The sequence below is a fragment of the Micropterus salmoides genome, unplaced genomic scaffold (assembly GCF_014851395.1).
Source record: "Micropterus salmoides isolate LMB-PRFRI ecotype aquatic unplaced genomic scaffold, ASM1485139v1 Ms_hic_scaffold_14, whole genome shotgun sequence".
NCBI lineage: Eukaryota > Metazoa > Chordata > Actinopteri > Centrarchiformes > Centrarchidae > Micropterus > Micropterus salmoides.
This window is the reverse complement of record NW_024040485.1, coordinates 19119289-19131534: the sequence shown is the minus strand read 5'-3', so window position 1 is coordinate 19131534 and position 12246 is coordinate 19119289. Positions and strand designations below refer to the sequence as shown.

Here is a 12246-nt window from a genome sequence, read left to right as displayed (position 1 = left end):
GTTACATTTGTTTAGTGTGTAAACATAGTTCTATTTGCCTCTAATCCCGTTGCAAACATCAGTTCTTGGCTTTGGTTTTTGTCTTCATCCAAACACAATACCGTATTTTGTAATACTTTTGTGAGACAGACGGAGAAAATATATGCAAATTGCAATCACTGGCTTACAAAAGACACAGAAACATGGGATCAGATATACAGAAATACTAGCAGCGTTTACGGCCTACCACCAGTGTGTTTATTTTACAAGCAAACACATTTACAGACACGTTTGTTGGCGGGGCCTTCATCGGCGCTGTGAGAGGGATGGGGAAAACAAGAGACAAACAGGGCAGTGGGGAATTCATTGGGCGCTTATTCCATTTCTCATTCCCTCAGAACACAGCAGGAAGGGCAGCGGAAGGAGATGCAGAAGCACTAAACTGTGGAAGTTTTCCAGCAAATGCCCCAGGAAACTGCGTATATTCAAGATATACTGCGCATCCCTCCTCAAAATTCAGCCTGGTACCATCCTAAACTCTGAGACCTCTGCTATAATTTGAAATAAAGTTATACAGGTTTGAACAACAGCATGAGTTCATAATGACATGGCAGGTCAGTTGCATAAAGCTCAAAACCAGCGCCTCTTCACTTGCCTGAATGCCTATAGAAGCACTCTTTTGACTTTAATTCTTATTATTTAATTCCTTATGCCTACACAGATAAATCTAAAGTTTGAAAGGATATTTTACCTTTAATCCTTTAAATGCCAACTCTCTAAAAGGGCTCAATTATCCAAATTTATATGAGCAAAATTAACTCTTCCTTAAATAAAGATATTAGTTTTGAGTCATTGTGGTTACCGTGATTAGTGGCTCTGTTAAGATTCCAAAACCAACTCCTGCCTCCATTACACAAGGGAAGATGCATAATTCAAACACATCTTGAGCACGAAGCAACAGACAGCAGACCTACATTATGATGAATAACAGAGAGTGTGCAGCTCTTCCACTCACATTATCATCGAGAGAAATCAGTGTAGGAGCTGAACCTGTGGTCAGATGGATCTTGGTCAGAGCTGCCATCAGCAACAAACAAGCCTTTTTTCTTTCTTTCGTTAAAATGTGCTCATGAGGGCTGATGTTTTGTATTGACCTCCCTGCAGTGATGAGATGTTGGCTGTTGTTAGGTTAGGTTGTGAGATGCATCTGAGGCAGCTGGGGTTTTCATTTGGCAGTTCTTACAAGAAATCCTGCTCACCATCAGTCAAATGTTATTCCTCCACACAGTTAATTGGAGTACATTTATTTCTATCTCATTAGGATAGAAGACCTGAGGGATATAGTATGTGATGCAGCTGAGTTGATTCACAGGAGGTGTGTAGAAACACAGGATGTGAGATGTAAGGGGGTTTAGCTGATGGTCAGACTGTCATTGTAAGCTCATGGGTGCACTTTTCATTTAATTCACCATTGAGGTTTATGTAGGAATCGGATTATGGCCATACAAAGTACCCCCTTTTACAACCCCCCTCACAACCACACCACCACCCTCGTTTCCCCCTCTTTGGATGGGGGCGCTGGAGCCGTCTGCCTGTCACCGCTTGCTTCTTTGTTCAAACTGATCTTGCCTCTCTCCCTCAGCGTAGCTGCTGGCGAGGAGGGGGACGGAGGGAGCACCTTGCCGTGTACGTGTGTGCGTGTTTGTGTGTGTGCGCGCGCGTGATCAATGTGTGAGGATGAACGGCGCATAGGCTGCTGCTCAGCGAGGAGAGGATATAACGCGGGAGAAGGAGTGGAAAGTCCAAGACGTGGAGCGCTTGTGCACACACTCACCCCGGTCTCTTCTGCCTCTGCAAAGTGCTGTTTCACCCTTGTTTCGTCGTTTGCCGTCTCCGCACCCTCCGGGAGCTTTGGAAAGCGCCTGCACTGAGGCGCAAAGCTTTCGCTCACATTCCTGAGGATTGCACCGTTGAGACGCATCTGGGTTTGTCAGAAAAGGTAAGAGTGAAAGCTCGGAAATAATGTGAAATCCGTCATTTGGTCAGTGTGCGATATCTCAAGTCACCGGGTGGCAAGAGGCGCCTGAGACCGCTCAGCTGCTGAAAGAGGATTTAAAGTGTTTTCTTTTCTTGGTTGCAACATAACAGCGTACTTGCGGTTAAAAACAGAGCTTGCAATTTATAGAAATTGTTATCACATTGCCCAGCCATCTAATTATAGGCTATGCATTATGCAGATATATAGGTAATAAGTATTTCCTGTGGCAGCTTTTGAGAGGCACACAAATCGCACCCGTTTGGGATATCTTTAATTATTTACAAGTCAAAGCTTTTAATATTGGTCTATATTTATGGCCCATGTAGGGGCATGCATAAATCATCAACTCACCAAGTAACCTTGTTTATGTGTCCTTTACATGGTTTCATCTCAGGAGACGTTGTCTTCATCAGAACTTTATGCCTTGGTTTACAAATACACATCTTCCAAATCCTCCTTCACAGATGACACAGTTAAAAGAAATCAAAGGGGAGGATGCCTTCTGTTCAGTGATGCAATTGTGGAAGCAGATCTGAAAATTTAACAGGTGTTTGTGAAATCTATTATGTAAATGGGAGTCCTTTGGTGAACATACCCCATGTGTTGAATAGCTGCCAAGATCAGATCTTACATTGGTCCACCTCCAGAGCTGTCACCTGGGTTTGACATCAAATACACTCTTATAGAAACTGGATTATTAGTGATCACTGCTTGCTTCACACAGTGTTTTATCTTTACATTTAAGCACCACATGTCTCTCTGCCTTGTAAAGCTAACTTTGCTTTGGTGAAAATATAAAGCGACCAATGATGGTAATATGAGTAATTGCCTGGTTCCAAGCAGGTGAATGGATTTTTGAAAGTCCTCTATTGATGTTCTGCTCTGTAAACAAACACTGGCATGTACAAATCACAGAGAAGGAGGAGAACAGTGCGGGTCACCTTGACAAATGAGCTTTATTGTCTGTGAATATGAGAGCCCCTGCAGCCCAATAAAGCCCATTCTGTTTTCTATTCACCGCTCCAGTCTGGAGGAGTCCAAGTCTTTTCTTCTTTGGCCTTGTTAGTGCGCCCACCACCAACTGTGTGTCAGTGCCATAAAGCAGGACGTGGTTAACTAGGTAACGTCATGCTTTAGACGAGACCGAGCTGAGGAAATGTCTGTGTGTGTGTGTGACACAGAGAGATAACAGAGAAGAAGAGAAGTGGTGCCTGTGGGATGAGCAGAATAGTAAGGAATGAGGCTAAGAGACCCAGCTGAAAGTTCACAGTATGCATTTTTCATTCTGTCCGGATGTGTGTAAGTGTGTGTATTTGAAAAGGGGTATGCGCCCACCCATGAGCCCCGGCACGCATAGCGTGCATGTTTGCGTGTGTCCATGTGTGCATGTAGATGACTGCACTCGCAGGAGCAGAGGGATCAGAGAGCGGTGTTGTGGTGAAGAAGAAGGTCTGATTCTAAAATAGAGTACGAGCTCAGTTCAGCTGCCTCACTGTCTATTGCTGCACACTTTGCACTCAATCAGCCTCAGTATTGTTTATCATGTCTGGCTCAGAGCCATCTGCAATTCAGAGAGTCACTTTGCATCAGTGGGAGATGGAAAAGGAGTAATGTTAGATGCAGTTAGATGAAATACTGTGGACGAGTCAATTTATCGATTACTCAATTGACCGAAAAAGATTTGGCATAAATGCTTTCCTTTGCTTAATTTGATTGTTAACTAATTCTCTTTAGGTTTGGTTGGACAAATCAAGCAATCCGATCAGGTTTTTCACAGTTTTCTAGCATTTTATACATCAGACCAAACTAGTTAAATGAAGAAAAAGGCTGAAAAATTAGAGCTGAAAGAATCAGTCAGTTAATCGATTAGTTGATGGGCAGGAAGTTTTTCAAGTAAACATTTGCTGGCATCTTCTCAGATATGATGCTTTGCTACTGTTCTCTGATTTATATCACTGTAAATGGAACATCTTTGTGTTTTGGGCTCTTGGTCAAACAAAAAAAATTATTTTAACATGTCACTTCATTCAGAAAATTGTGGTGGGCATTTTTCACCATTTTCTGACATTCTATAGACTTATTGATAATGAAAATAGTCATAAGTTTCAGTCCTGAAGTGCTGTAGACAGTTTTTCAGAATGAAATGGAATAAAAGTGATAGTTTAGCCCTGCTGGTCTTGGGTGAGCAGTTTTATCTCCAGTCTGCTTATATGAATGCATTTTCTCAAGTCTCGCTGATGGGGTGATATTATATTTGATATTATTCTCTCTGGAATGAAAGTGCCCACTCTAATATGTCACATAGGTGATTATGGGGTCTATTCCCTCCCCCATTACAGTGCTAATAGCTAACAGAATAGTGCCATATAAAAGTACTTGTTTGGATCCGAATGTGATTGTTGAAAAAATAAATGAGACTTTTGAGTGTTTTTTTGTCCTAGCAGTATTTCATAAACAGCAGATCCAACTGTGAGCAAGACTGTGAAGTAAAGTGGGAATTTTATGAGCTCTTTGAACTTTGCGGCCCGTTTACAGCCAGAAGGGGAATAGGCTTTAGACTAACAATGACTTCACAGTGACTGGAGCTAAAGTTGTCCACATTTTCAGCACTGGACAGCTCCCAAATGTCAGACCTCAAACATTTGTCAAATAGAAAAAGAGCTGTAAATTGTGTTTGGGGCTGCTGGTTGGGGAAGTAAGGTCGAAGTCTGTCTCCTTCTCTCCCTTGAATATTGAAACCCTCTTGCAGTGTGAGTCCCCCGCAGGCAAAACCCAAAAGGGATTGGGCAAACCAATCCATCAATCCACTTCACTCTTTAGCCTGGGAGGGACTAAAGCAGCCCACCAGGCCAATCATTACAAGCGTAGATGAGACCACAGCTGAACAGCTCACCCACACAAAGAGAAAGGTCCCTCTCTTTGTCTTTGGCAAGGGGGTCTCCTCCAGTGGCTGGTGGAAGACAAATGTTTGGCTACACAGTCTGCTGAGAAGAAGCTCTTGAAGGCAGCAACAAAGTTTTATCAGCCCGTACAACGTATGTTAGAATAATTAGTCACTTTCAAAGAGATAGTGTTACTTTTTGATATGTTTATTTTTCTACGGTCACAGTGTTTGAAATATGTACACTCAGCACTAATTTCTAGTTATTGTCAACTGCTGATCTGAGAATGAGGAGATAGCTTCAGGCATTGGCATTGTTGACATACACTTGAAGGACAGTGCTCCCCTTTTTTCCCCTTTCCTCACCTAGTTGATATTCCACAGACTCAGCACATCATTAAAGATGAGGAATTCTTGGATGAAGTCCTAGCAGCCTGTCTATGTTTGTGTCTATTATTCCATTTCATTTCACAACTACTCATTTTTCTGACCACCTTTCACTGTGGATGGAAATGTTGTTGTGGCCTGTTTTATGGTAGCTCTAACAATCCAGTTAGTCTGTGTGTGTGTGTGGAGCCATAGATTAATGTACTCATGGTGATAGCGGTGTCTCATGCACCTGATCCTTTATTGACTCTATTACCAAGAGCTGACCTTAGAACCTTAACCTTTGACCTCTGGGGTCTTTTAGGCCCAGCTGGTGTAGTGGCTACTTAGACGTCCCTAGCTACGTATATTTGACCTCCGACCCTAAAATCATTATCCCCTTCAATATTGCTATTTACTTTCACAAACATTTACGTACAATACATTTGAACCTTATACTTTTAATGGAACTGATTAATTAAAGCTGCTCTAATATATTTTTTAATAACAATAGTGATACAATGATTACATGGTATGTGAAACGGGGCACTCACAGAGAATTATCACCCGACTCTCCCTTAGCTCATTGTTTTGGTTTTCTTTACTATTTTTGGTCACTCGTATCAGCTTCGTACCTAGCAGGCAGAAGGCAGTTTCAGTCAGTTTCAGTAAAAAAGGTCTTAAAACCCGCTGTGCACTACCTTTCCAGTACCAAATGACAGACAAAGTTAGCTGGTGAACATAGTGGAGAATTTAGCACCTAAAGAGAGATATTTCTCTCAGGACTTGGAGGAAACCTAAAATAGACCAAAAAGCACAGTAAATATTGGACTATTTGTCAGCTGAACAGAAACATGATCCCAGATGGAGACTGATGTTGCTGTGTCTGCTGTATGTGTAAATTAACCACTGTTTGCTAACATATTCACTGTATCAACTTGATAATGAGCCATAGTTACCCAAAGCCCCAAATTATCAATTGCATTGTCGCATTCACCATTCACACACAGAAACTAACATTCACTTTCATACACTGGTGGAACAGCCACCAAGGGCAATTCAGGCTTCACTTTCTTACCCAAGGACACCCATTGAACCGCCAACCTTTCAATTAACAAGCAACCTGCTCTACCTCCTGAGCTACAGCTGCCCCTGTGCAAAGTAGTGCATATCAAGTATTATTAGTTAAAAGTATGTTGTATTTTTTCTGTGTGCCTGAGCTGTTTTGATACGGCAAGAAAAAGTATCTAGGGAAACCTATTTCTGGACAATCTTGCTGGTGGCAAGTCTGACTATGTTCTGAACGGATAGCAGCGGGCTGTGGCAGAGTGGCGGGGCAGTGGGGGGAGGGATTACAGTAGTAATTTTTACTCATTACCATTGATGGCAACATTGCCAAACAACATTGCTCCATGTATCATCAGCTTTATAAAATTTGACACCAAACATATGAGCTTGTTTTTTCTTCTTTGTCTTTCTTTAAGTAAAATAAGAACATTTTCCCTATTCATGTAAAAGGTTCAGTAGTAACAAATCAACTGATGTCGGTGTGATTTGGTCCTTTTTGATGCATTACAGAAATGAGCAATGATTGATTCCACCAAGGTCGAGTCTGGCGCTCCCTGGTTTCCATTTCCTCTAAAAGCTGTCACTCTGTTCTCATACATTTATGTGCACACTTATAAATAGCAGGGCTCTCTCGTATGTTAATCAAATGCATTTAAATAGATTTCTTTGTCTAGCTCATACAAAAAATAACATACACTGAATCTTACAGTCAGACATACACCTTTTGCACATGAATGCGCAACAAAAACACACACGACAGTGCAGAATGAGGCTGAGTGTTAAGAGGTGGAGAGTTAAAATGAGCATATCTGATCATCTGCTGCAGGTCTGTTGAGTGTAGCTCCACAGCAGCTTAATAGCTCTACAGGAAGGTCGGAAACAGATGGTTCTTATAAGTGCTGTCAGTCTCTCACAGGTATGCACAAATTGGCAATACATGCATTAAACATTGCATCAGTATATTTCCTCTTGGGTACAAGTTCAGTACTGAATAATTAACAAAAAACAACAGAAAAGTTTTAACTACAATAACCTGCTAACAGTTACTACAAATAGTAACTGTTAGCAGTTACTACTCTTTGTGTCTTTCTCACTTGACTTGTCAGTTAAGGATCCCTCAGAATGATCTAAATTGCCTCCTGTCTGCGCTTTACTGCTCACACATCTAGCCAAATCTTAGCTTGGCTTCTCCTAAGTGTGCTATCGAGCCAGTTTAAATAACCTCTGTCCCCACGCCCAGTGAGATCAATGGTGTCAGTGTGAGAGGAAGAGTGTGTAATCTTGAATCGGATGGACCAGCAGCTTTCCAGAGTCCTCTCTCCATCTGCAGCCCAGGCCAGAACTGCATGAGTCATTAGTTGCTTTGAGTGTGATTAGTCACCACACAGGCACACCGAACACAAAGGGTATCTGTATGTTTGTGTGTGTGTGTGTGAGAGAGAGTGTGCACGACGCATGAATACCTGATTCAGCTCAGGTTACTTTACTTCTGCTTTTAAGTTCTTGAGCAATTAATGTTCATGCACTCTGGTTTAATGTCTCTTTTATGGCACCAAATCACCACTGCAACATGCTACCACTGTATTTCTTTCTGGCTTTCCAATTCATTAATGAAAATGGCTTCTTTGTAAGCACACAGAAGTTCAAAGTTCAGCCACAAATCTATTCAGGATGTACTTGCTGCAGCCTTTTTCTCGCAAACAGCAAATGAAGCATTAAAGAGCTTCCAACGCAGCTTTTCTGAAGAGCTTTCATCGTGGCAGTGTAGTATTGTCACAATGGTGATAAACTGACCTTCCTTTCCATTCCTCTTTTTTCATCTTCTTCCTCCTCCAGCTCACCACTTTGTCTGTCACTCATCTGGAGCTGTTATTCTGCTGTTATTCTACCGCTCTCCGGAGGTAATAGTTTTGTGAGACATGATTAAAGAATAAGGGAAAGAGAGGATTCACCTTCTCCTGTCAGGTCCCCGAAGGGGGAAACAAGACTGACAGGTTGACTCTTTACAGTACAACTGGCTCTTTTTTTATCCTTTTGTCTTATAGTACAGATTTATCTGAAGTCCTCATCCTTTCCGCTTGTGCTACGCTATATTTTTAGACTATAATCTTGCTGCGTCTTGTCATCATGCTGTTGTCCAGGAAAGGTTTTGGAACTTACTGTAAAAATAAAAAAGAAACTCCTGAATGTTATCTCTATCAGAAATTAATTTCCGCAGAGGGGAAAAAGAGCTCCAGCTCTTCTCTGTTGGGTGGTGAACAATATTCTGTCAAATGCCAAGCAGAGAGAAAACACAATTTTCTTTTCTTCTTTTGACTATGAAAAGAAAAATGTTGTATATAAACAAGATTTGAGGACTTCTAGCCTTTCCAAAACCAAAGACACAGGAGCACAATTGTAAGGAATGGATCAAACTGTGTGCTTATCTGCTCTAAATGTTAGCATGCTCAGCTAACTAGTTTAGCTACTTAATCCTTACAGTATTGGCATAGGTAGTAGTAATTAGAGTACTGTTACTTCCAAAGACCATATTATCAGCATTTTGTTGTGTTACAGGTTATGTTACAAAAATCCCCTTCAGGTCTAACGCATGCTTCTATATCAGAGTTTAGGCTAACATTAGCGGCTCTGTCTGCATCTTCATTCTTTATTCCTAATTCCTATTTCCACAAAGTGGTTGCCAGTCTTCCCGAGGTCCTCACAAAATAACAACAACTCAAACAAACAGCCATTTAAAACATACAATACACCTAAACAAAAAATATAGACTAAATATAAAACTGAGACAATACATATATACAGTATATATGTTTTTGGTTTGGGTTGGTTTACGCTCCAACAACTCTATGAACTTGTTACTTGAAAAAGCGCTACATTTTCCAAACTCTTTGGTTTGTCCTCATCCTCAAATTATTTTCTCTTATATAGGTGAAACAATAGAACATAAATCTAACCTCTGTGTTATTTGTCCAAACAGGGTTATTTTATGACAAAGAACATTTAAATTTTGTATCATTTGTACCCATTAAATACATAAATAGGACCTTAAAAAGCCATTAAAAAAAAGCTCTGATTTTCAAATTAATTTGTGATTGTTATCTCTTTAAACTGCATTATGTGATTCACATACTGTACATCATGATTTTTATTTATTGTCTAACAGGGATGCCAGCTGCCAGTGTGTGTGGTTATGTTAGTGTGCATGTAGCCTATATGTTTTTGTGCATGCTTTGTGCACATGAATGCAGCAGGTGAGATTCGGTGACCTACCTTGTGCATTGACTTGGGTTTGATGTAGGGCTTTATAGTTGCTGTACCATATAGCGGTGTGTGTGTGTGTGTGTGTGTGTGTGTGTGTGTATGTGTGATGAATCAACATGGGACCCAACCTGGCCTGATTAAGTAAACCTTTGCACACACACACACACACACACACACACACACACACACACACACACACACACACACATACACACACACACAAGCACGATGGAGGCATTGTCTTGCTGCACAAACATGATTTATCCCTTAACCACAACAGCAGCTGACATGATGTGCTCCACACTTTTAATGTTTTTTTTCCCGATCAATTTTCCCACCAACTGCAGAACTGATTTGGGTCGAGGGGCCCGTCTTGCCTGCGTCATTATGATCATGTGGCCAGTTGGTCTCCTGTTTCAACAGATTGACAACTTAGCGCTGAGCTGCAATGTAGGTCTGCCAGCCTCGTCTCTTAGCTCTTTTTGGATCACTGTCATTCCTCTTGCTGGCCCTTACAATGAGCTGAGAATGCGTCCTATTCAGGCAACATCGTGAAAATGTGTCAGACGGACATCCACATTGAAGTCCACTGAAGCATTTTAGAGACTTATGGCTCTTTTCTCCTCAAAACACAACTGTGCCTGTGAAAGTGAAGAGGGGAGATTTAGTGGGAGGCGTTCACGACATCTGATGTCTCGTCCTTAACAAAAGGTGGTACTGGTTAGTATGCAGCTAGTGTGATTGGATGGCCAGTGCACTGTATGTTGTAAATCCCCTCTGGCAAAACTTTGAAAGGTGGCTGTCTATAGGCATAGAGTGTTGTATGTTGTATAGCATTCATAGAGCCTAGATGTCCATAGGCTGTACTCTGTATTCTGCTGCTGTGGATAGTGGCTGTTGGGCCCCTGCCAGTCCCAGGCCCTCCAATACAACACTCTCTAATGCTCTCCTCTTACAAGACTGGGCAAACTCCTCGGTGTCATGACCCTCTCCAAGCCTTAAGAAATCTCTTGTCACCCACCCAGCTAGCTCAACCAATGGTTCAGGCCTTCAACATGCAAAGAGTCCAACAGCTTGACCCCAATCTGTCACAGCTCATCACAAGGTCCTAACCCACCTTTAGATATGGGATGCCTCAAAGTGTGTGGCACAGCAGGGTCTCAACCACTACCAGGATCCCCTTTTTCAAGAGATGAGAAACCACCATTAAAAGTCGCCCAACAAAGTGTTGTTTAATGACAGTATAGTTTGGCAGGTGTCACAGAGTGCTTTGCTGTCTGAGAGGAATATTTTTGCCTCACACGCTCCAGTTTCATACGGTTGAAGGTTTTACTGAGCTTTCACATGCTCAGAGAAGAGAGCGGCCATTATTCCTGTAATTTATAAAGGGTTTGAACTGGTGTTGCATAATCGTCTTTCTGTGCATCAGGGATGCTGTTGGCATGAATTGCGGTTACCTTGGTGTATGCAAAGAGGGTTGTTGCTTTTCTGGATGAAGTATTTGCTTTATGTAACTAAAGTCTAGACAGAACAAACATGTCTGACTCATTTATGCTCAAACTTTTTCATATTCTTCAAATGGTGTACTAAAATGTCTCTGTTGGTAATGCCTGTGTAGTCAGGAGAATAAAGAACCAATTATTTGTCCTCAAGTAAACAAATGATTTGGAGTTATTTGTGTAGCTCAACTCCTCCTTGAAATCAGCATTATTAAACAAAGCTGTGTTTTCTTCAAACGGCATATTCTCCTCTTCATCTTCATTTCATACCAGTACGGGGCAATACAGCTCTGTCTCAGGCATCTTTCCATTGAGTTGAGATGCTTCAGGCCCTGAGCCAAATCCTCTGGCAAAGTCAGCATCCCATTTCTGATGTGTGGCAGGATTTCCTATTTGTTGTGCAGTAGGACTGCACCAGAATCACCTTTTCATTGCAGTATACTTAAAGTTAATCCAATCTTTTAGTTTTGGAGTAAAATGTATCAATTTGTGTGTAGTATATGATCAAATCAGATTAAACAATGTCTGATGGCCCCATTTAGCCAGTTATAAAAACAGTACTGGATAATAATTTTGATATTAGTTATATGGACAGCTGTAATAGTAGTGGAGTGAGTCTTGGGTAAAACTGTAAATCTCTGTGAATAAAGGATAAATCTAAATCTAAATCTGCTAAATGGAAAGCATTCAATACAAGATCCAGTGAACTGTGTCTGTTCCTTAAAGTGCACTTACAGATGCAATATTGTTAACACCTAAAAATGAAATAGATATGGTACAAAATCTGTCCCTGTCTTTGATACTGTGTGTACACATTCTACTAAATCATGATTTGCCTGAGATTGGCTTTTCAAGGATTCAGTATTCAAGGCCATTTTGGGGTATTTTGTGTATTTATTTTTTTTAAGTTGAGGACACAGTCCAGTGATGTCATTGCAGCAACAGTAGATGAGAGAAAAACAAAATAAAGTACAATTTGCCCATTTAAAAAACTGGTGAAGGTCAGCATAAGGTTTTGTGTCAGTAAGGTTTCATGCTGCTGTTTTAACACCTGCGCTTGCTTCACAGGTGCTGGTTGCCTCAACTTGTGAAAGCTGCTTTCATGGTAGACAGCGCTTCAAGATGATTGACATGTGTGAACATCACCAACAGAG

At 41.2% G+C, this 12246-nt stretch overlaps 1 protein-coding gene across 1 annotated transcript in view; it reads left to right on the top strand.

Annotated features, from left to right (window-relative positions):
- Nucleotides 1–1591: 1591 nt before the first annotated feature.
- LOC119902896 (neurocan core protein-like) overlaps nt 1592–12246 on the top strand; it is a 46744-nt gene continuing 36089 nt past the window's right edge. The window contains 1 exon segment of the mRNA XM_038719284.1: nt 1592–1978. The gene's annotated coding sequence lies outside the window, so the exon portion shown is untranslated.